Raw genomic sequence first — 24,584 nt, 5'->3', positions numbered from 1 at the left:
TGCTGAGTGAAATAAGTCAATCGGAGAAGGACAAACATTATATGTTCTCACTCATTTGGGGAATATAAATAATAGTGAAAGGCAATATAAGGGAAGGGAGAAGAAATGTGTGGGAAATATCAAAAAGGGAGACAGAACATAAAGACTCCTAACTGTGGGAAACGAACTAGGGGTGGTGGAAGGGGAGGAGGGTGGGGGGTGGGGGTGAATGGGTGATGGGCACTGAGGGGGGCACTTGACGGGATGAGCACTGGGTGTTATTCTGTATGTTGGTAAATTGAACACCAATAAAAATAAATTTATTAAAAAAAAAGGAAAGAGTTTAGGCTTTGCTTTTGCCGTTCGCTTCCTTTTCTAATATAAGTCTTAATTCCCCTTAGCTGCAAAGTAGGAATACAACATTAGCTTCTCCTTCAGAGAAGGAGTCTCAGCTCCATTAGGGCAGGGATTATTTTCTATCTTATTCATTGCTTTTATTCACTACACTTAGCATTCTGCAGGCTACTACGTGAATGCTAATGAATGAACAATAAAACAGGGATAGGGAAAATTAAGATGAAGTGTTTTGAGGTACTTGGAGTCAAATGTAGTCTACTTCAGAAAACACTGCTTGAACATCTACTATGTTCTAGAAACATTTCCAGGAATACATAAAGTATCTTCAGAGAGCTTGCAGGCTACCGGAGGGCAAGAGAATAGGTGATGGGGCAACAAAGATCAGTTCTCTACTGTGAATGTGTGTGGAAATTTTCATATCTGTATGTGCAGTGTTAGATCTCCCCATGGACCCGTGTGTTAGGGGGTGAGGAAAAAGATGCTTTGCCTGGGTACCGGGTATCGAAAGCCACTGTGGAAGAAAAAATAAAATAAAGCAAGTTGGTCTACTTAGATCAAATGAAAGTCATGGCATGTCACCACCGAGTACCAGTTCCCACTCTCTGGAAAAAGCCCATCAGGTAACAATGCCAGGCCATCTTAAACCAACACATTTCAGTTTACAATCTGAGAAACCCTGGTCATAGCTGCAAATCTAGGCCAGTTTCTTCTTTGGCAGTAAGACTAGGAGGTGTGGATCCTCTCCAGTGGATATAGACCCACTGTGTCGCTGATCAGGTGAACACAGTCCTGGAAGGAGACCCTCATTAATCCATTTTACTAGACATGGTCAGAACTGGCTTCCACCGTAGCAAAGAGGAAATGTAGGGGAAGAAGAACCCTAGCAAAAAGTACCACGAAAATGGGCCATGCAAAATGGGAGCTGTTCTTGCAATTTGCCAGTGACCTCATGCCTGTCCCTGGGGCCAGCATGAATGCTTGCAGTACAAGTAACCTGTCTGCCAGGGTGACCTCAGGCCCTGGAGTTACAAATAAAGCCATGAACACACTGTTCTCTGGACACTTTTACAGTCTTTCCTTTCCAGGGCTTTCAGCTCTACACTTGAGATCTGCAACTTTGGCTCTTTCTTTACTGTGATCCTAACAAATTATCCCGATAAATCATGGTTTCCCCACCAAAGAAATGTAAATATTTTTTAAAAACAGAAACATACCTCTAAATGCCAGTTTTCAAAGCCCCCCACCCCCACTTCATCTGTAAACAAAGAAAAAAATCTAATTAATTTCCTAAGCATTATTTGAATGGTATAAACCTCAAGTTTCTGTTAGATCAGTTACAAACCATGGTTAATTAAGCAGGAAATGATTTCTCTCCAGTAAGTAGTAAAGCTAAATCAAAACAGTTAATGTCATCAATTATACCCAGAAACACATCAACTCTTTTTCTGAGAAAAACTCTACCAATAAGGATCAAACTGGATGAATGACTGTATAAAATAAAGATGCTCCCCCCCCCAAGAAAAAAAGATGATCCTCTACTAAAATTATGCAATTTTAGGTTCAAAGGAGATTCAATGTCCTCAAATACAGAAATACTGTTTTATGCTCAAGGCTGTGAATGCAGTGTTAAGAGCCTGCATGGTAGACTCAGATCTGGGGTTTAAACTCCGTCTCTACCATTTACCCATCACTGGACCTTAGGCTCACCACTGAAGAATAAAATATCCATTGGAGAGCTACTATGTGAATTAAATAAGATCATACACACACACACACACACACACTGCACAAAATTCAGGATACAGTAGGTCTTAATATTACTACAATCCCTTCCACAACACTGTCAACAAATGCCTGATTTGTCTCTTTGAAAACTTGTGTTGACAAGAAAACTGTTTTCTTAAGAAGCAGCCCATTTCATTTTCAGATCACTTACTATTAGAACTTTGATCTTAGAAGAAGTTTAGCTCACTGACATGGATCAAGTCTACATCTTCGTTCCCATAACTGCCCTTCAAACACCAATGACCCAGAGCTTTTATAGGCACAAAATATGGCAGAGGCTTTACAACTCTCACTATAGACCCATCAGCAGAGCCCGAAGAATACATTAGCTTTGCTACCAGACACCTCAGTATCTAATACAGGAAGAAACCCAACTTACCATACCCCTAAGTGTTTGTCCCATGTTAGGATTTATAGTCCTGTCTTCTCTTGGTCACTACACATGCAGTTGGCATTTGGAACCCAAGTAAACAGCTTTTCATGTGTTCCTCCTAAGTGCCATCTTGTTGGAGCAAGTCCATTGTTTTAGCTTGTCCCATTAGATTCTGATTCTGTTGTTCAGTGTACTTCCCCCTGTGCTATGACACCAATAAACTTTCTTCACATACCTTCAATACCGAAACACATTAAAATGTTGGAAAGGCCAATGTCAAACAGATCTTGAAGAGGACCCTAGAGGTGCATCTCCAGATTTATAACAACTCCTCAGGAATAATTATTGAGCTAATAAATAGTACTAGCATTCAGTCTATATTTTTCTATCATTCCCCCATGCTCATAAATGTATCAAGAGCCTCTGACACACCCCTTGTTGAATTCCATATGTACTTAGTATAATGCATGCCTTTGTTTCTCTTTTTTTCTACTACCTCTGTCATAAAAGACTGAGGTTATTCTGTATGGCTTCTGCTTAGAGAACTTATATTAGAGTCTCATGATCACAGTCCTCTTTCTAATGATTTATATTTAATTATCTAAGAACATAATTTTAGAATCAACAATTCACAAGAATTTTGCTGTGCTTAGTTTATGTCATATTACAGAAACAATGAAAAATTGGTTTCTCATAAGCAATATGATGATAAAATACACATAAGATACGCACTGTATTAGATAAAAATACAGATGGAGAATCAGAAACATGAATATAAGTCTATGATCTACTATCTAGAAAAAGTTAATGGGTGTATGTGTAGATGGTTTTCTAAATATCTTCTCAAGTTTACAGGGCTCTCTAAATAACACTGAGTCTTCCACAGACAGGCATTCTGTACTCTCTTCCTTTTTTACGCCAAGACATTCTGTATCTTTATGAGGTTACTCAACCCATTCACTTTGAGCGCAAGGAAGTTAGCACCTGCCACAAGGGATCAAAATGTGAAATATAATGAGGGAGCCCTGTGATAAGTGCCTGACCTTAGCAAACAAAAATAAAACCCCTAAGAAAAAGAAGAAAATGCAGCAATACACAAACCAGAGTACTGTGTGGCTCTAAACAGAAGCAATTAAAGTTCCATTCTATAGTAAACAGTAGTTGAGTGTGTGATTCAAGGAGCAGGAATGCCAGGAGACGTCAGGGAACTCCCTTATTGCCCCATCCGTATGACACTATAACATGATAGTCTCCATTAAAAAAAAAGTCAACCAGCCATCTTAGTGATAGGAACCCGGGGCCCATTTCTCATCTGACATAATACTTCACGGATCAGGTCCAAAAACAATGCAGGGCCCTTGAAATCAGCAGGAACTCGGCCCTCTGATCCATGCCAAAGAGCAAGATGAGAAATGGGGCTGGTATAAATATTCATTGGGAAGATATGGCCAAACTCCTTGTGCTGTGTGTCTAGTGCAACTCAAAACTGCTCCACCTGGTCCCTTCTGGCTCCCTCATGTCTATCAGGGGCTGGCAGCTGGAAAGCAGGCTGAGCCTTAGAGATCTTTTAATTTGTAAAGCACCAGAGAGGCAGGCAGAAGGGATGACAATGCATACGCTAGGTTTCAATTACAGGGCTGTCTTTTCCCCAGGTGGAAGGCTACACTGACTACAGAGAATTCAATGTCTCATCTATTAAAGGTTTCCTCAGGAAATGTTTGGTCCTTTGCAAATGCTGGGGATATAATGTTCATGGTCAGCCCTCTTGACAAAAATCTTGGCAAAATATATCAAGCACACTGAATACTTTGTTGGGCTCCCGTGCAATCTTTACTTTTCTCTCATTTTCCAAAGTAAAATCATTCTATAACTTCTGCCTGGAAAAATACAGATGGCTGCCTCTAAGTTCAGAAATAGGTTGCTATTTAGCCTATAAAATGTAGGATGAGAGAGGCTTTGAGGTCACTATCCCATGAATCTTACTTCCAAGAAGGTTTTTAAATATTGCATAAACTTAGATGTGTTCCAACCATTAACATTTAAGGGGAGAGCACACATTGTTCTAAATTTAAAGCACTTGCCCAGTTCCTAAAAGCTGGAAAAAATATACTACAATGTAATTATTTCTTTATAATAAAAATGTCATAATATTATTAAGTTTTAGGACACTCACTTCAGTAATCTGTTGTAATGTGTCAGCGATGAGGCATTGGCTGTGCCCCATATTCTACCTGCTATGAAGCAAGGTTTACCAAATACAAACACATACACAATGAAGGGTTGACTAGGGTCTACTTGGTTGTTTCTATATGAGAACTTACTGTGCTTATAATTACAACTTGATCTTGCCATTTATTAGAGTAGATCTGTCAGTTCTAATATTTGGATAAATTTCTGATGTGGGTCACTTTATTTTTATTATGTATTAAAAAGGAAAAGAAGTTGTATTTATTTTTAACTCTCTGAATTTCACACCTGCCCCAGAATAGGCACATCTCCCCATGGCAGTTAGAGCTTTGCAAAACCACCTCAAACTTTTCAAAACCTTCTAATGCCACCTCATCCTTCTTTTTTTCTTTAAAGATTTTATTTATTTATTTGAAAGCAAGCATGCATATGAGTGGGGGGAGGGGCGGAAGGAGAGGGAGAGAGAGAGAAAACCTCAAGCAGACTCCCTGCTGAGCAGAGAGCTCGGCACAGGGGCTTGATCTCATAACCCTGAGATCATGCCCTGAGCCAAAATCAGGAGTTAGGCTATCAATCAACTGAGCTACCCGAGTGCCTCATCCACCCCATCTTTCTTAGAGTAATTCCCAAATTCCTAACTGGTCTGAAGGCCTACTTCCTCACACGATACTCCAATGCCTCATTTCTCTGATCCTGGCTCCTAGTGAGTCCCCTCACTCATGAAGCTCCTCCTCCAGCCTACTCTATCCCATCTACCTGGCCCTGACCACTGGTCTTCAAACATGCTCAACAGGCTCACAGAGCAGGACCTCTGCACTTGATATTTCCTTTATGTGGAACACAGTTCCCTCCGGCCATCCTCCTTTTCCTGTTTCTCTGCTCAAACACTTCCCTTCCTATTCAGAGAGCCCTTTCCCATTCTCCTTATAAAACAGCAACACTCCTACCCAATAATTGTCTCCTATACCATTACATAGCTTTATTCTTCTTCAAGGCAATTATCTTCCCTGACACAGTATATAATATATTAATTTATCTGTTAATTGTTTACAATGTATGCTCCGTGAGAGAAAGGGAGTTTTTGTTCATTGCTGTATCTACAGTGCTAGAACTGTATGGGTACATAGTGATTGTTCAATTAACAGTTGTTGACTATGTGACTAAATGATTCATGAATTTCACCTGACTGACCTAGTTAGTTCTAATCACTTAGATTTTATTGCAATATTACTGGTCTTCTGTGGCATAGTTTTATTGGTGTTTAGAATCAAAACTCTAATAAATAAAAAAATACAGTTCAAGTATGAAGAATTTTATAATTTGGCAGAATCTCTGTATTTTTTTACTCTTAAATTTGAAGTACAGAATAAGTAATAATTATTTTATGAGTGCCTAGCATGCAAGAGGCATTACTTTCTAACATTTTAACAAAAACATAGTTTTGCCTGAAATGAAACATTTTCTTGCATTCTTTGCAAAACACAAACTTTAAGAGGAAGTGTCTTAGGCTGCTATAACAAAATACTACAGGCTGGGTAGCTTATAAACAACCAAAATTTATTGCTCACAGTTCTGGAGGCCGGGAAATCTAAGATCAAGACACCAGCAGCATTGAGTTCACTGGTGAAGACTCTATTTAGCTCATAGCTAGTGCTTTTCCACTGTGCCCTCACATGGTGGAAGGGCCACGGATCTCTCCAGAACCTCTTTTATAAGGACACTAATCCCTTTCTTTTTTTTCTTTTTTTTCACTAACCCCTTTCATAAGCGCTCTATCCTCAAGACTGCAGTACCTCTCAGAGGTACCACCTCCTAATACTACCATCTTTGGGTATTAGGATTTCAACACACCAATTTTAGGGGGACACCAGCATTCAGACCACAGCACCAAGCACTGAGGCAAAAAGTAAAAATATTCTATTTTCAGTCTTCAAATAAAACTTTTTGAAGCCTCAGTGCCGTATAACATCTACAGTCTCTCCTAAACATAAGCATTTCCCTAAAACATAAATAATAACATTCTTTTCTTTAAAACATTTCTAAAATTCACCAACTGTAGTATTTTTTAAAAAACAGCTTTATTTTTCTCTCTTTAAAGTGATGAAAACTCGAGAACTTGAGAAGTTGACAAAGTTCATGCAACTGGCACTGGAAGAGCCTACATCATACATCAGATGCTGATTAGGAGCTACTGACTAGGCTTCAAAACATTTAATTGATAATTACAAAAAAAAAAAAAAAAGCAAAAACAAAACAAAACATTCCTGCTACTATTTTCCCCCTCTGGCTGCTTGTCATTACTCTTCCTTTCAAAGCTCAGTCTTCAAACTGGCATCAGTGCTTCCTCTCCCCTCCTTACCTCAGCCTCCCTCCACCTCAACCAGTATCCAGAGTCTATACAGTTATTAGCATCAACTACTAATTACTAATGGGCTTTTTGAAATTTTTTTTGTCAAGTCTCACTTGGACTCTCCGGCATTTCACAATGTTAATGACTTCTCCTGAAACTTTCTTCCTCTTAGGCTTTCTTCATACTTTCAGAGTGATCCTGTTGCTTGGTTATGGGTTCTCCATTTACGATTTCCTTTTACCTAAAAGAAATCTCCAGTTTTGTTCAGGTATCATTTCTCACCAACAAAGAGCAGTGCCTTGGGGAAAGCTAAATCCACGCTCAGCTCCAGGAGATGGCAGTCTAATTCTTCTCCCAAGTTAATGACTGTCTCAGGAATCCTAAATCAGGTATATTTGTGCTGTCAAGGGTTCAGAAGTAGCCAAAGCAAAAGCCAATGAATCACTGAAGTAATAAAGTAGAACACAGGAAAAAAGAGAGTTTGCAAACTAGGAGCACCCAAGCCAAAACTTGAAGTGAGGCTAAAGGGTGTATTGTTACAAAGTGGCTTATCTAGTGGAAAAGCAAGGCTTGTATTCTTCACGGTGATTGGTTACAATATTAGAATTCTCTTAAATGATAGGGAATTGATCCGTTACCTCATTTCAACCTTGGGAAACAGTTCAAGTGTTGCTTACAATTTCTAGAGGTATCAACAAGAAATGACCCAGGTCAAGTTAGCCTTGCAAAATAAGCTAAATCAAGCTTTATTGTATGAAAAACTGGTTCTGTCTGCTTGGGGAATTTTCAAGGCTGGTCCCTGTTTGTTTTTTATTTTAATAGTGCCAAAGGGACGCAAGGAGTACTTTTGCTGGAGACTTGTGGTAAGCTCCTCTTGTAGGAGAGCTTCCAGATCCAAACTGCTTCTTTGGCTGGATGTGAATGAGGAAGCACATAATCCTGATCCCTACAACCCATCATTCTACTGCCAGAGGAGAAACAGACTTAGGGCAAATCCAAGACTGGATGGCAGAGCAAAAGAAGACAAAGGGAACTGGTTTTCTGATGAAATTATTGAGCTCCTTGATCAACCACACCCAAGGCCATTTTACCTCTGGAATTCTGGTTATGTGATCCAATAAATTACCTTATTGTTTCAAGCTAGGTGAGTCAGCTTCTCTATTACCTGCACTTGAAACCATTTTTACTGATACAACTACCCTTTCCCGGTTTCTTGACGTCACATCTGACCATTAGTTTTCAGTCTTCTTTGTGGCTCATTCTTGTGTCCTCTTAATCTTTTGATGTCCAGAATCTTACATAGCCTCAGCCCACATCTCATCTCACTCAGGTGAACACCCTTCTGGGAATTTCCACATGTATCTGTGTCTTTGACAACTATTTTTGTTGTTGTTGATCAATTCAAAAGCCACCCCTCCTCAGCCCACATGTCCCTTCTAAGCACTGGATCTTATTTACAATTCTATACTGTCATCTCCACAGGGATTTACACAGACCCTCCTAATAGAATATGTCCATAGCGGGGATCCCTGGGTGGCTCAGCAGTTTGGCGCCTGCCTTCGGCCCAGGCATGATCCTGGAGTATGGAATCGAGTCCCACATCGGGCTCCCTGCATGGAGCCTGCTTCTCCCTCGGCCTATGTCCTCTCTCTCTCTCTCTCTGTCTCTCTCTGTGTGTCTATCGTGAATAAATAAAATCTTTAAAAAGAAAAAAGAATATGTCCATAGCTCAGCTCATCATTCCCATTAAACCTACTTAAACTCTTACCTTGAACTATACTATTGGATTGGTCCCTTAAACCAGAATCCTAGGTGATATACTCAAGCCTTCCATCTTTAGAGAGCTCACCAAATACCCTCAGTGCTTCTGCCTAAAAAGATACCGAGGTATTTACTCCTTTTTATCCTAATCACTACTTAAATTGGGTTTTTGTAATTCTTCACCTAAACGTTTTTTATAGTATACACTTCTCACACTGAATCAGCAGTTCGCGCCTTCATTCTTTGGTGCTAAGTGCTCTATAACTATTCTTTCACTGATTAATGAACAAACAGCTGCCAGGTTTTTCTGTTTGTTTGTTTTTTCCTCCAAATCATCCTCCAGACAATCATCAAATTATTTTTCTCAAATGAAAAATACAATCATAACTACACCACTTCCCTTCTTAAATACCCTTCCCATTGCCAAAAATGAAAAAAAATCTCTACTGGCTTAAGTTCACATATTTAATAAACCTCTACTATATGTCAGATTTTAGGCTAAGGACTTTGAGAGTGTGAGTTATTTTCTTATTTTAAAAATTATAAATGACCTTAGCCATGACAAAATTTTGGTATCCTCACACTGCTCTGAATCCAAGAACCAACATCTATTTTTACTCTGATAGACTATTTCCATACCATTTTTATGCTCTATCTAAATGTGAACTAGGATTATTCTAAGTTAATTACAATTTATATTACTGCATAAAAATTCCAGGAAATATGATTAGCTAGTTGACACTGTCATGTACAGAAATTCGTACTTTTCAGAAGCTTCTCTAAAATTCAAAATTTAGTCTTTTCCTCCCCGCCTCCTTGAAGCTTGGCTGCCATCATGAATGATACAGTAACTATCTGGACCAGGAAGTTCATTACCAACCAACAACTACTTCAGTGGAAACAGATGGCCATTGATGTTCTTCACCCTGGGAAGGCAACAGTTGTACCTAAGACAGAAATTCAGGAAAAACTAGCCAAAGTGTACAAGACCACATCCAGATGTCATATTTGTATTTGGATTCAGAACCCATTTTGGTGGTGGCAAGACAATTGGCTTTGGCATGATTTATGATTCCTTGGATTACGCAAAGAAAAATGAACCCAAACATAGACTTGCAAGACATGGCCTGTATGAGAAGAAAAAGACATCAAGTAAACAGTGCAAAGAACACAAAAACAGAATGACGAAAGTAAGGGGGACTGCAAAAGCCAATGCTGGTGCTTGCAAAAAAGAAATGAGCTGGCGATTGGACAACAGAAGGAGTAAAGATTCTACAGTGGCTTTACCTGTGGTGGTTGTGCAGATTTTTCATGAGAGGATTAATAAACTAAGAATGTTAAAAAATAAAATAAAATAAAATTCAAAATTTAAATACTACATTTTAGATAAATGAATATGGTTATTTGCTGGCCTTGTGATTCCACTTAAGAAATTAGCTCTGAAATCTCACATTCTTTAAAATTCAGAAATCACTCAAATTTTTCATATTTTCCTAAAGTTATTTTTTTTCCTGAAGAGAGATGTTTTTAAAATTTTTTTTATTTTTATTTATGATAGTCACAGAGAGAGAGAGAGAGAGGGAGGCAGAGAGAGAAGCAGGCTCCATGCACCGGGAGCCTGATGTGGGATTCGATCCCGGGTCTCCAGGATCGTGCTCTGGGCCAAAGGCAGGCGCCAAACCGCTGCGCCACCCAGGGATCCCCTGAAGAGAGATTATTTAAATCCCCACCAAGTCATACACAATTCCATATCTTTGTTAATTTATTTGACAAATTCTGGGTGCCTAGGCCTTTGGTTTTCCTTTATGAACAAAATGGATACAAATTGACTTCTGTGGAGACTGCATTCTAGCATGGGGTAGGGGAGAAGAATAAATATTCCCTTATATGGCAATCACTATTCACTTTGAAATCTTTGCTATGGGTTATTTCACAGGAATAAAAAACAGATAAAAGACATTAAGAATATTTTAGCTGGGAAATTACAACTTGATAATCAGACATTTAAATCTTACATTCATCTATTCATATGTACTGAGCATCACAATCTGAGTTACTCACTTGTATTCAGACCCAACGTATTTATTGAGCACCTACTAGACATTTGCCATTGTAGTTGTTAGTAGATTCAAAGGTGGTAAAAACACTACGGCCTCCACACTCTGTGATGATGGTCACAGTCTAGGAAGTGAGATGGAATGACTGCACAGTGCAGGGCAGTGCTGTGGACATCGGCAGTATAGATGAGACATGATTCGTTTCCTGGGTTTTGTGTGAGTGCAGACACCCATGCATGCAGAGATAAAAGAAGGGATCAAAACTGAGTTCTGAGGTTATTCTCCCCCAAATTAGTGAGGAATTCTGGAGGATGGGAGGACAGGCTGACTCAAAGGCACAGATGTGGGAAGTGGCATAGTGTGTTCAGGTACCTGCAAGTAGTAAAATATTTCTGCATCACAGATGTCAGGGAGCAGGTGGTGAAAAGCAAGGAACTCCTGGAGGTCTATGCTGAGGACCAAATTGCAGTCCACATGCAGAGAGGAGCAAATGGAGATCTGGAAGCCACAAAGATGCAGGGACAGGATCATATGTTAGAAAGATGAGCATGTGGAAACTGAATCTGGGTGGGGAAAACGAGTCAGGGAGGCAAGATGGGAGCCTGCTGGCGTGCTGAGGTGGGAGATGGGTAGACACACCACAAAGGGTGATGCACTGAGGGGTATTTACATGTCTGATCCTCAAGTTGTAAACAAAAGAACAAAACTTTAGTTGGATGTTAAATTCCTAGAACTTGGAAACGAATCAGACGTGAAGAGAGGGACATTTCATAGAGATAACTAAGGCTGAGAACCCAGTGGTTGGGAAAAGGATGGAACAAAACAGGAACAAAAAAGGAAGATATTGTTTTCAATGAAGGGGAAGTGATGATAGTATAGCTTTGAGGGAAAGGAAAGACTTCCAAGGATGACGGACCCCTTGGCATTTGGGTAAAAGAGGCATATTATGGATTTCAGTTCAGTTCAATCACTCCATGCACTTTAACTTTTTTTTTTTTTAAGATTTTATTTATTCATGAGAAACACAGAAAGAGAAGCAGAGACATAGGCAGAGGGAGAAGCAGGCTCCTTGTAGGGAGCGCAATATGGGACTGGATCCCGGACTCCAGGATCATGACATGAGCCGAAGGCAGGTGCTCAATCGCTGAGCCACCCAGGTGCCCCACAATTTAACTTTTTAAGGTTGCCTGCTTTGTTTTCCTAATTAGCTTTTAAATTTGCCAAAAGATATCTACTTCTTATACCACATAATTACTGAATACTATACATGCCAGACCCTGTCCCAGTATATATATATATATATATATATATATAATAAAATTGTATTATAAATAACATTGTGTGTATATATATATGTTGTATATATTACATAACATATTATACATTATATGTGTGTGTGTGTTTGTGTATAGTCAGTCAATTAAGTAACTGGAAACAACACAAATGTCCACTACAAGGTGAATGGACAGACAAGCTAGGTATCAGCACCTAGTAGACTACTGCTCAGCAATACAAAGGAATGACCTGATCCATTGACAGATGCTCACGACATGGAGGAATTTGAAAATAATTATGGAAGGACGTCTGTGGTTCCCACGAGACGGGAGGTGGGGAAGAAGGTGTGTGGTAGAAAAAAAAAAAAAAAGAGGTAGGAATAAACTTTTGGGGCAATGGATAAATTAAGTATCTTGGCTGTGGTGATGGGTTCACTGGCATGAACCTATGTTGAAACATCAAACTGAATACTTTTTTTTTTTTTCAAACTGAATACTTTAAATGTGCAGGTTAAATGTACCTAAGAAAGCTATTTTTTTAAGAAAGGTATTTTTTAAAAATAAAATAATAGGTATATTTATGTGGTGGATTATGGGTTAATTTTAATTTTTTTCTTTTTACATTTTAAGCATGATGCTAGAAAACCATATTACCTTTAAAATAAAATTCATTTTAAAAATGATAAAAAGTGCACTGGTCAAGTACTCAAGTAATCCTAGTAATCAGGGAACTGCAGCTTTAAACAACAGTGAAATATTGTATCAAGCCCATCAGACTAACAAAATTACAAAATCAGAGAAGGTCAGATGTCAGCTAGAATATGGTAAAGCAAGTAATTCTCATACTTCGGTGGGAATATAAATTGGTATAGCTAATTTGGAAAGAAATATTGTGATATCTAGCAAAACAGAAACTGCGTTTCTACTAATGACTGCAGGACCAGTTTTCAATTTTCCATAATTCTAATAACTGGTGCCATTGAGAGGAATGAACACACATTTGATGTATTCTGTGTGAGTGCTGAGATTACAGATTTTCACAGTTCAGCTCGTCCCTCCTAGATTTCTCTCTTCAGTCTCTCTCCCCTTCCCTTTCCCTGGTCCCCCACCTCACTGACAGTCTCACTGCAAACCTTCCAGTCACTTCACCGTCACCCCCGAAATCCTTTACCTCTTAACAGCTCCTTTCTCTTCCCCACTTCCCCCCGCAAACACCCAAAAATGGCTGAGCAGGGATCAGAAGTGACATGTGAAGACATATCTCTCCTCTGAAATGGGGACAGTCCAACAGTGGCAAAGTGGGGAAGGAAGAGCCAAGGCATCCAGTAAACACAGCAAGGAAGGTAGGGAAGCCTTTATGGGGCCGGCCAAGGCAGAAACCTCAGTTCCACGGGCATTCTGTCTGGAGGCAATGAAACACCCAGAAAGCAGCAGAGCAAGAGGGACAGTAATGTAATTTTAAAACTTGTAGCTATTATTTTTTATGGAGATGTTTTAGATATTTAATAGTGTCACAAAATGTTTTTATTGATGTATACATTCTGATACTTTAAAATTCTATTATTAATGCTTGTATTACAGGATAATGCTGAAGTGCTTAGCTGTCATTTGCTGTGGTACACCAAACATCACGCGTCAAGTCCCCAAATTCCTCTTTTCTGTTTCAACTCCAGAAAAATTATCCCATAACATTATTTGCTTATGAGAGTAAATGATTAGAAACAACTTAAATGTCCACCTAAAAAAGGATGCATAGATTATTTGGATTATATAAATGCTACAGAACATTATCCAATGTTTATAATAAATGAGCTAGAGCTACATGCATTAATATGGATACAGAATATAATTTTAGGGGAAAAATAGGCCACAAAACCAAATATTGTTTTATATTCACATGGATTTCAAAAACTGCCCATGTTATATATTATTTCTAAATTTATAAATATGTAGTAAGATACAATGCATTCATGATAACAACAGCTTCTACATTCAGGACAGTATTTTCTCAAGGACAGAAAATACATATCTTAGAGGAATACATAAGGATCTTCAGCAGTGTCTGTGTTTACTTTTACCCCCCCCCCTTTTTGTGGGGGGGGGCAGGGGGGAAGAGAAAGGAGCTGTTAAGAGGTAAAGGATTTCGGGACTGAGGGTAAAGTGACTAGAGGGTTTGCAGTGAGACTGTCAGAGAGGTGGGGGATCAGGGAAAGGGGAAGGGGAGAGAGACTGCAGAGAGAAATCTAGGAGGGCAAGCTGAACTGTGAAAGTCTGTAATCTCAGCACTCACACAGAATATACACAACAAGTGATGTAAACTGATGTTAAATGTCATACAGATCAGGAGTGCATATAAATATATACAAGTGGATAAAAAATAGTTTTATTCCCTTTCACCCCAAACTGATCGGTACCAAAACGATTTCATATTTTCTACTAAAAAAAATGTCAAGACAAAAAAGAGCTTGGAGACATACCTTTAAAACTCCATTATAATGGAAATTGTGAACTGTTCAGTTATAATACAGGTAATTACAGCTGACTAGGTTTCTGAACTCACATCTCATGTATGAATTTATGAACACTAGGAAAGTGTCTCAGTTAAACTGATAATGTACATGGTTCAGCTTCTGAAAATGAGAATGTTTTTACAACTAAAGCTGAGCTCGAATTCAGCTTTAAGCAAAACAACAGATAAGCATGGTTTCAATCCCTTACCATAATGTACCACCCAATTTCAGAAATCTCTGTATTTTGCAATTCGATTTCTCTGTGTCACATCAAAGTGAGGTAGAGCTTTGGGGACACCCAGAGAAATACTGCCTGAAGACAGAGACAGTAAATGAAGAACAACTCGGCCACTCTTGAGAACCCATGCTAAATAATGCCTATTGTAGCCAAATTTTAGGCATGTGGAATAAATTCAAAACATTGTGGCTTGCCACAAACTCAGTATATTAAACCTCATCCCAAATGAGATGTTACTTGATTTATTTAGACTCCTTGGCATGTGTGGATTAATGTGCTGGCAGTCTGAGCAGTTCTTCTTCCTGGGTTCTTTCAAGAATTCTTGGATAGAAGAGCTAAGCTAATTTGAATGACATTTATATGGGAATATGACTCCAGGTGCAATTATAATCAGCATGTGGTAGGAACAGTGGTGGAGCTTTCTTCTGCTGAGCACATCTGCCCAGAGGGAAAAGCAGAAGCTCACTCTGACCTGTCTCTTAAAGGGCTGCACTCGATGGAGCCTTGTCTTCCCTGCAGAGGCGGTACAGCCTACAAAAGAGCCAAATGGAGGGATGAAGAACGGAAGGCAGGTTTTCTTTTTTTTTATTTATGATAGGCACACAGTGAGAGAGAAAGAGGCAGAGACACAGGCTGAGGGAGAAGCAGGCTCCATGCACCGGTAGCCCGACGTGGGATTCGATCACGCATCTCCAGGATCACGCCCCGGGCCAAAGGCAGGCGCTAAACCGCTGCACCACCCAGGGATCCCTAGGTTTTCTTTTTTTAAAGTGTCTTCATTGGGCAGCCCTGGTGGTGCAGCGGTTTAGCGCCGCCTGCAGCCGGGAGCGTGATCCTGGAGACCCAGGATTGGGCTCCCTGCATGGAGCCTGCTTCTCCCTCTGCCTGTCTCTGCCTCTCTCGGTCTCTCATGAATAAATAAATAAAATCTTTAAAATAAATAAATAAATAAAAGTGTCTCCATCTCTTTTCTACAGGGAAACTTGACTTGAGGGCAGGGTGCAGTAAAAAGTAGTAAGTGAGAAGAAAAGTGAGCCAGAGAAAAGGCTGTACAGAGTAGCCTATTCCGTATGAAGTGTGCAAAGAAGTGTACTTCTTTAACTACTGCAGGGCTTGCTCATGCATCACACGGAGTGTGGGAGTCAGAAAGCTGCTGGTCGGGCCCCACAGGCTCCTGCCACCACTAGCCTTAAGTCCTGCCCTTTGCACACAGCTCAAAACGCAGTCGGGCTGCAGGGTGAGTATCCCAGCTTATAGTCACCTTGGCACAGCACAAACTTAGCACAGCTGATCTTTCTCATGCTTACAGAAGTACTGAAGTTCTCAACGTCATCAAAGTCATCCCTCCGTCAAACACTTTTTTCAACCAAAAGATAAACTCAAGCACCTACTTTGGGGGTTCTCTATTTTAAAAGTCTCGGTGGCCTGGCAGGAAAATGGCATGTCTGGCAGGCTGGGACTCTAGTCCTGCTCCACTCTTTCCCAAAGGAGTGTCATTCCTTACTGTCTATTATACCTCAATTTCCTCATGTATGGAACCAGGAAAACAGTCCTTGTTGTGCCTAACAAGGAAGGTGGAGTACAAACCATAGAGCATGTGTTTGGGAAGATGCTTTTAAAACTGTAAAATGTACAAAGCTGGAGGTGTCACAACTTCAGATTTCAAACTAGACTACAAAGCTCTAGTCATCAAAACAGTACGGTACTGGCATAAAAACAGACACATAGATTAGTGGAACAGAATAGCAAGCCCAGAAACAGACCCATGATTAATTAATCTTCAACAAAAGAGGCAAGAATATATAGTGATAGTCTTTTCAATAAATGGTGTTGGGAAAACTGGATAGCTACATTCAAAAGCATGAAATTGGACAACTTTCTTATATAACACACACAAATAAGCTCTAAATGAATCTAAGACCTAACTGTGAGACCTGACCATAGAGATCCTAAAAGAGAACACAGGCAGTAATTATTCTGACATTAGCATTAACCACATTCTTCTAGATAGGTCTCCGAAGGCCAGGGAAATTAAAGAAAAAAATAAACTATTAGGACTATAAAAAAATAAAAAGCTTCCACACAGCAGAGGAAACAATCAACAAAACTAAAAGACAACCTACTGAATGGGAGAAGATATTCACAAATGATATATCCAATAAAGGGTTAGTATTCAAAATATCTATAGAACTTATTGAACTCAACAATCAATCAATAATCCAATTAAAAAATGGGAAGAAGACATGAACAGATAATTCTCCAAATAAGACAGATAGATGGCCAACCTGAGACACAAAAAGATGCCCAACATCACTCATCATCAGGGAGATGCAAATCAAAACTTCAATGAGGTATCTCCACACCTGTCAGTATGGCTGAAATCAAAAACACAAGAAACAACAAGTGTTGGAGAAGAAGTGGAGAAACAGGAGTCCTCGTGCACTCTTGGTAGGAGTGTAAACTGGTGCAGCCACATGGAAAACAGTGTGGGAGTTCCTAAGAAAATAAAAAATAGAACTACCATATAATCTAGAAATGGCACTACTGAGTATTTATCCAAAGAATACAAAAATACTAATTTGACACACACACACACACACACACACACACACAGAGGAATGTTACTCAGCCATAAAAAAGAATGAAATTTTGCCATTTGCAACATGTAAGAGGGTAGAAAGTATAATGCTAAGTGATACAAGTCAGTCAGAGAAAGATGAATACTGTATGATCTCACTTATATGTGGAATTTAAGAAACAAAACAAATGAACAAAGACCTTTTTAAAAAGTGACAGAGAGACAAATCGAGAAACAGACTCAACTTTAGAGCACAAACTGATGGTTTCCAGAAAGGAGGGGAAGAGGGGGGGGGGGACTGGTGAGATAGGAGATGGGGATGAAGGAGGGCACTCATCATGATGAGCACTGGGTAATGTACAGAAGTGTTGAATCACTATCCTGCACACCTGAAACTAATACAACACTGTATGTTAACTACACTGGAATTAAAATAAAAAAACCTTAATATTCTTAAAAACTAAGTTGTAAGCAAATGCAAGATATTATTTGTAATAATACAAAAATAATAATCAGAAAAGAGACCTCATATTTACAAAGCACCCCTTCCTTCCACAATCTTTATCTAACACTGGGTTATCAACATGCCATCACTTCCGCCCATTATGGATGTTGAATAATTGTTCATGGGTTTAACTTAATGAAAATGAATGATGCATGAAGTTATAGCTTTCTTCCAAAAGAATGCCTCTTAAATTATGAGAAATTCCTACACCCTAAGTTATGAGTGTTTTTTGTTTTGTTTTGTTTTGTTTTAGTGATTCTCTAGAGACTAGAATAGAACCACAGATCTCATTAGAACTTTCTTCTGCAGAGTCACTTACCTAAATACATCCCCATGGCTCCTCCACTGTGGCAGATCATCTTAGAAATGTGCTTCCCATGTGTACACTGACACTATTTCCCCCACATACACACTAAACAGGACCTCAAGCAGGAGTAATGAGTATGAGACGTTTCTGTCAAACTATCCATAATATCTTTCTTTGGGGCACCTGGGTGGCTCAGTCAGTTAAGCATCTGCCTTTAGCTCAGGTCAGGATCCCGGGGTTCTGGGATGCAGCCCCAAATCCAATCCCCTGCTCAGCGGAAAGCCTGTTTCACCCTCTCTGTCTGCCCATTCCTACTTATGTGCTTTCTCTCTGTCATATAAATAAATAAAATCTTTTTAAAAAATGTCTTTCTTTAGTGTCCACTGTATGCTGAGCCCATGCAAGGTACTCTACATATAAGATGAAGCTGGGTGTTTGTACTGCATAAAGAGATCACACCTACTCAGACCATCATGGCCAATATACTGTTAGACTGTCTCGCACTACTTTTTAAATGCATGGAAATCCTTTGGGTTTGGGTAGTATGATGTTTCAGTTTGTCTGATTCTTCTCTTCCCACGGAGAAGAGTGCACATAAAGGTAACAGTACTTGTGGTGTATCTGCATGATTATTTTCAGATAACACACAATTGCCTCATTCACTCACAAATCTATATATCTGAAATCTACTTCATCTGAGGCACATTTAGTGGTTACTAAGTTTTGTAAGCTAGAATTTATTTCCTGTTAAGAATTCACAGTTTAATTAGGAAGATTCACAGTTTAATTAGGAAGACACACCATAACAATCACACATGAGAAGATGATCGTAGGCAGTGTCTGTCTCGAAGTCCCAATGATGATGTACATACAGATATATCCTGAGGAGCCCTAAGACACAGGGCCGCTGACTTCTTGTGAAGGAAAGGGATATATCACAAGGGAGGAACTTTGATAAAACACAAATGATGGGAAAAGGAGGATTATCTGTGTGCAAACTACGTATTTCATTTTGATGTAGGACCAATAACGTTTGGGTAAGCACATGCCCTATCACAGTATAGACCTGTATGACACGTTGGTTCATGAGTATATGGAAGGGGAAATCATGCTACTGGACATTTCTCCCAGATTCTACCCCTTCTTTGTTATTTGTGAGGGTGTGCAAAGTCCACACTTATTGAAACCACATTAGGAATTAAAGAATTTGAGGAAGTACAAAGGAATATTAAAATACTATTTGATAATTCCACCCCCTATACCAAGAGGAAAAGGCCATCCCATATAACAAGTGGATATGATAAGACCATGGAACAGTGGCCCAGAGACAAGAGAGAGAAGGCAGAGAGTGATTCTATTAACATATTAGAAATTATTCTAATTACATCTAGAAATTATTGCTCTAGCTTAACTATGTTCTCTATTTTCATACAAAGAAAGTAGTATTCAATATTCTAACTTGAAAATACCAAAACTTTAAATTTTATAAAATCACAATTATTTGTAGATCTCTGATTGTATCTATTCGGTTAATCTATTTATAGTTGCTTTATTGTACCAACATTTCTCCAGCTAATCTGAAATAGAAAATATTCATTTTGAACAAAACCTTAAGTTCATGTGTCAAACCTCATACAATTTATCTTTGTACTGTCTTATTAATTATGTGTTTCAAATATATTGAGAATAAGCATGGATAGTTTACATGTGTGTTTTCTACACACTGCATATATATGTATGTGTATGTTAGGGCTCTCTGTATCATCCTAATTTTATATACGTGCTGCCACAGCAAGTACAGTATGTTAAATGTCACGGACAAAAGTCCATAGTATAATGACAATAATAACTTCCATTAATTATGCACTCAACAAATATTCTTGAGCCATTCGTATATGCAGGATGCTGCTCTGCGCACTGAATAGAGAAAGATTTACAAGACATCTAAGAGTCCAGCATAAACATAGCACAGTCCAAAGACCAGCTACAGCGGTCATACCCACATTGTGAAGAATGCAAGCTGCTATTCAGGCACCACCCTGGAGAGTCAGGCTTTTGTGCACAAACTCCAAGAATGCAGTCAACCACCATACGAACTTCACAGATTTTTGCTACGTAGTACGCAGGTTCTGAACATATACTGCTTTCTCTGCAATCACTAAAGGAGGAAAAGCTCAAATAGGAAGACTACAGGACACCAGTAAAACTAATGCTACCATGCAGGAGAACATCCTCAAGCAACATGGAGTTAGCTGTCAAACACAGGCAAAAATGGTAAAGGCAAAACAAATCTGGAAAACCAGAGAAGAGGGGCTGAGGCATATGTTTTCTGAGCAGGAATACTATGCACTGCATGATAAAGGGATATAATGACATACATGTTTAAGAATCAGCCATGACAGGAAAAAAAAAAAAAAACAGAAATGCTCTCTATATGTTCTGGACCATTAAAAAGGTTCCTGTAGATAAAGATTTTAATTCAAGAAGTATGTCTTCAAATCCCAGCTCAGCAGATCACACTAATTTGTGATTTTAGGCAAACCTTTAACTTCTCAGAACCTTACTTTTATCCATATAGTTGGGACAGTAACTTACTGTGTTATTATAAAGATTAAAGGAATAAATAATTTTTTGGTTGTTTTAATACTAGTAACATGCCTGGTTATGAATGTCTAGTATAGAATGTATCTGTGATATGCATGAAGGCCTTGTGTGTGTGCTTTACACACACACACACACACACACACACCCTTACTCATCCAACATTCTACAGCCTATGTGTTCTATCCCCTGCAAATCCTATTAATTAGCCAACTCATCATAAGCCCTGTGAGTTAATCCTTACAACAGACTTCATACTCACCTTTTTAAAACTTTTTGTTCCTACTTACCACAGCCTAGTCCAGGCCCCCTGTTTTAGGTCTGAAATCACCATAGTACTATCCAGACCTTCTTGCTTAAACATTTATTCCTATTTTACCAACAGACCCACCTTCCTAAAATGATTTTCCTTCCCCTGTGTGTAGGTACCACACAGGTTACAGAGTGAAGTAGAAAAAGAATAGAGTGTGAGCCAAGAAATTAAGGTCTAGTTAGTCTTGGCTCTGTTTCAAGCTTAACCCAAATATGGGGCAAATCATTTACTCTCTCTGGCCTTCAGCTTCCCTTTCTATAAAATGAGTAAATTTGATCTAAATGATTTCTGGGTCTCCAACTTAATATTCTTAATTTTAAATTTAATATTCAAATGACATATCAAAAATATCATGCAAAAATCAACAGTTAAGACAACTGTTCCAAAGTACATAATGATCAGGAGAGAAACAACAGCAACAAACTGCTTTATCATTAACACACTGCTTTACCCTGCTCCCTATGAGCAGCATGTATTTTTTTTTAAAGACTTTATTTATTTATTCATAGAGACACAGAGAGAGAGAGAGAGAGAGAGAGAGAGAGAGAGAGAGGGGGGCAGAGACACAGGCAGAGTGCGAAGCAGGCTCCATGCAGGGAGCCTGACGTGGGCCTCGATCCACGGTCCCCAGGATCACACCCCAGGCTGCAGGCAGCTCTAAACCGCTGCGCCACAGGGGCTGCCCATGAGCAGGATGTATTAAGCAAGCACCTAAACTCACCTGTATGGCATAATACCAGAGGGAAGTGGGCCTCAGCATCTCTACTCATTTCTGTGAATTTAGGTTGGATGCTACATGGATATGGTGCTTTTCCCTACCTTCCCATTCATGTGTGAGCCAGAGCATTTAGGGAGCAGAGAGACATAAGGAGAAAATACAATTTTACCTTAAGGAATGTGGTTCAAATGCCTTTTTACCAAGAAGCTGGAGTAGTCAGACTTGGGGCCTTTACTCCCAATGCAAAAGTCTAATTGTTCTTAATGCAAAAATATAGATGTAGAAACGTCCACACATGTGTCGCTTTGCTTACCTATGATATTAATATAATATACAATACTCATAAAGCTTTATCTGGTCTTGATTTTGTTGAAATTTTATCTGAAGCCCAGTTTATTGATGTCTAAATCTCTCACTCACATTCTCCTTATAATCTACCTCAAATAGGTAAAACACATGATGTGACTTCTGCTTTTAGTGAAGGCAGACTATCGGGGAGCTCATTTACCATCTCACCTAAAACAACTTAAAAATAAACAAGATCTATGAAGCAACGGTCCTTAAAACACTAAACATCAGGCAACGTAGAACAGTGATCTGAGAGAGATGGAAGACAGATCAGGTGGGGCCTCCAGCTTTGTTTCTAGAGAAAATTTCGAAGCCATGGTGGAGAGAAACATAAGGTAGATCCCAGTGAATTGAGAAGATACTGTCTGGCACAAAGGGGACGGGCCTCCTTTTTGCTGGAGCTATGTCAATGTTACTTCTCCTGTTAAATGATTTTAATATCATCCACAGATAGAGTGGAAGACTAAGCATTTCTGTCCTTAAGAAGCTCAGAGTCTAATAGGCATATAGAAAAATAAATTTTAAAAAATTACAATATAGTTTTCTAAGTTCTCTACAATAAGGGCAAGCACATAATCATTTGAGAAAATATGAGAAGGATTTCCAGCAGCCCTGGAGGAAACAGATCAGAGAAAGGTTCTTTGTAGAGAAAACCATAAACTATGTTCTAAAATCTAAATAAAAGCTCAACAAAGGAAGGGAGGGTAATCCAGGAAGAGTGGGAACACATGTAACAGCCCAAACACGGGAATGAGCATACAGAGCATAGACATACAAGGGGCCAGGAAGGGAGAAGGTGGTGCAGAGGTCAGCAGGCTTCAGATCCTGAAGGGCCCTATACGCCTGGCTAAGAAAAGTAGATTAGTTCTGCAGGCAGTGGGGAGCCATCTATGGTTTAAATAGGAAATTACTTAATTTTATTTGTATTTTGTATAAATCATTCTTGCTAACATGTAAAAAGTGGACTGGAGGAGAAAACCAGATGCGTGGAAATGATTAGGAGACTCTGATATTTAGGTGACAGATAATAGGTAGGAGTTCAAAACTCAATAGATTCTAAAAATTCTGGGGAGGTGAATTTTTCAAATAAATTATGATTGATTAAATATGAGAGGAGACCATGAGGAAAGCATCAAGGTTGGACATCCAGATTTCTGTGACAGAAAAAGGCACTATGATTCACTGAGATAGAAAGCAAAGAAAGGGGAGAAATTTTGGAGATGTGCATGAGTTCAATTTTGGACACGGAGGATTAAGGTGTCCAAAGGACAGGCAAGTAGAGATATCCAGCATCAATACTAAGTCTGAGGGAGAGGCTTGTGCTGGAAATAGCCATGAGGTTCACCTGCACATATGGAGTGTTCAAGCTCTGCATATAGATTAGGTCACCCAATACAATGGTAGGCAGTGAGAAGACAAACATGATAAGATCCTGGAAAGGACTGTTACTTAAGTGATAGGCATAAAAGGGGAAAACAAAAGAGACAAAAGAAAAGAAAGAATGGAAAGATGGCAAGAAAGCCAAAGGGCATGGTCTCAGGATAGTTAAAAAATGAGCTGGATTAGCACAAGAAGTTACCAATAACCTCTGAAATGGTGGGGATCCTGAACATTGTATATGGAAAGAACTGGCCTTTGACAGGACGGTGGCACTTTGTGTCCAAGTAACAAGGGTAAGAGACAAAAAAAGATGTACACGGATATAGATAAGAGGAAGTAAAGGAAATCTTTGGCCTACAGTTTTAACTTAATTTTTAATTTATCTATGAGGTGGGAGGCAAACTTCAAATGTGGGAATATGAAGCAAAGATGAAATGGAGTAAACTTAAGGAGACTGAGGCAAGTTTCAAATAAATACTACCAGAAATGAGAAAGAGAGTTATTTGTGAAACTAAGAATATTCCTAGGCAGGATGGAGGGCCTCGCTGAAAACGAAGAATGAATTGGTGAAGTTTTCTGGCATACTTCTAGTTGCTCCAGTATTTGGGGATTCCTTTTTTCATAAGAAAAAAGGAGTTTAATTGTGCTCATGGCCACCCAGCCACAATCCTGCATTTCACAACCTTCTTACATGTAGACCTGTACACAGAATGCATTCTCTCTAATAAGAGTGAGTTTAAGAAACATGTGTATTTCCAGTTGGGTTTATCCTCCTTATTCTTAACCCTACAAGCTGTGGAGAGATGGTGAGAAACAGAGCGATTGCTGTACAGCCCCTAGTGCCAGCCAAGTGCACAGGAAAGCAGAACCAACCACCAGCCCTGGGTCACTACTGACCTCTGCAGGGTTATGTGAAAAGAAAACATCTATCTTTTTTAATTTGGGCACTTTTAGATTTCTTGG

The 24,584-nt window shown here is 39.2% G+C and overlaps 1 protein-coding gene and 1 pseudogene across 9 annotated transcripts in view; one reads left to right on the top strand and one right to left on the bottom strand.

Moving 5' to 3' along the window:
* EYA4 (EYA transcriptional coactivator and phosphatase 4) overlaps positions 1–24,584 on the bottom strand; it is a 306,395-nt gene that overhangs the window by 80,280 nt on the left and 201,531 nt on the right. The gene's annotated exons all lie outside the window — the stretch shown is intronic.
* On the top strand, positions 9,628–10,150 carry LOC112645352 (40S ribosomal protein S24-like; annotated as a pseudogene).

This window comes from Canis lupus, chromosome 1, assembly GCF_003254725.2.
Source record: "Canis lupus dingo isolate Sandy chromosome 1, ASM325472v2, whole genome shotgun sequence".
In the NCBI taxonomy this organism is placed as follows: Eukaryota; Metazoa; Chordata; class Mammalia; order Carnivora; family Canidae; genus Canis; species Canis lupus.
This window is presented reverse-complemented; position numbering and strand designations above follow the sequence as displayed.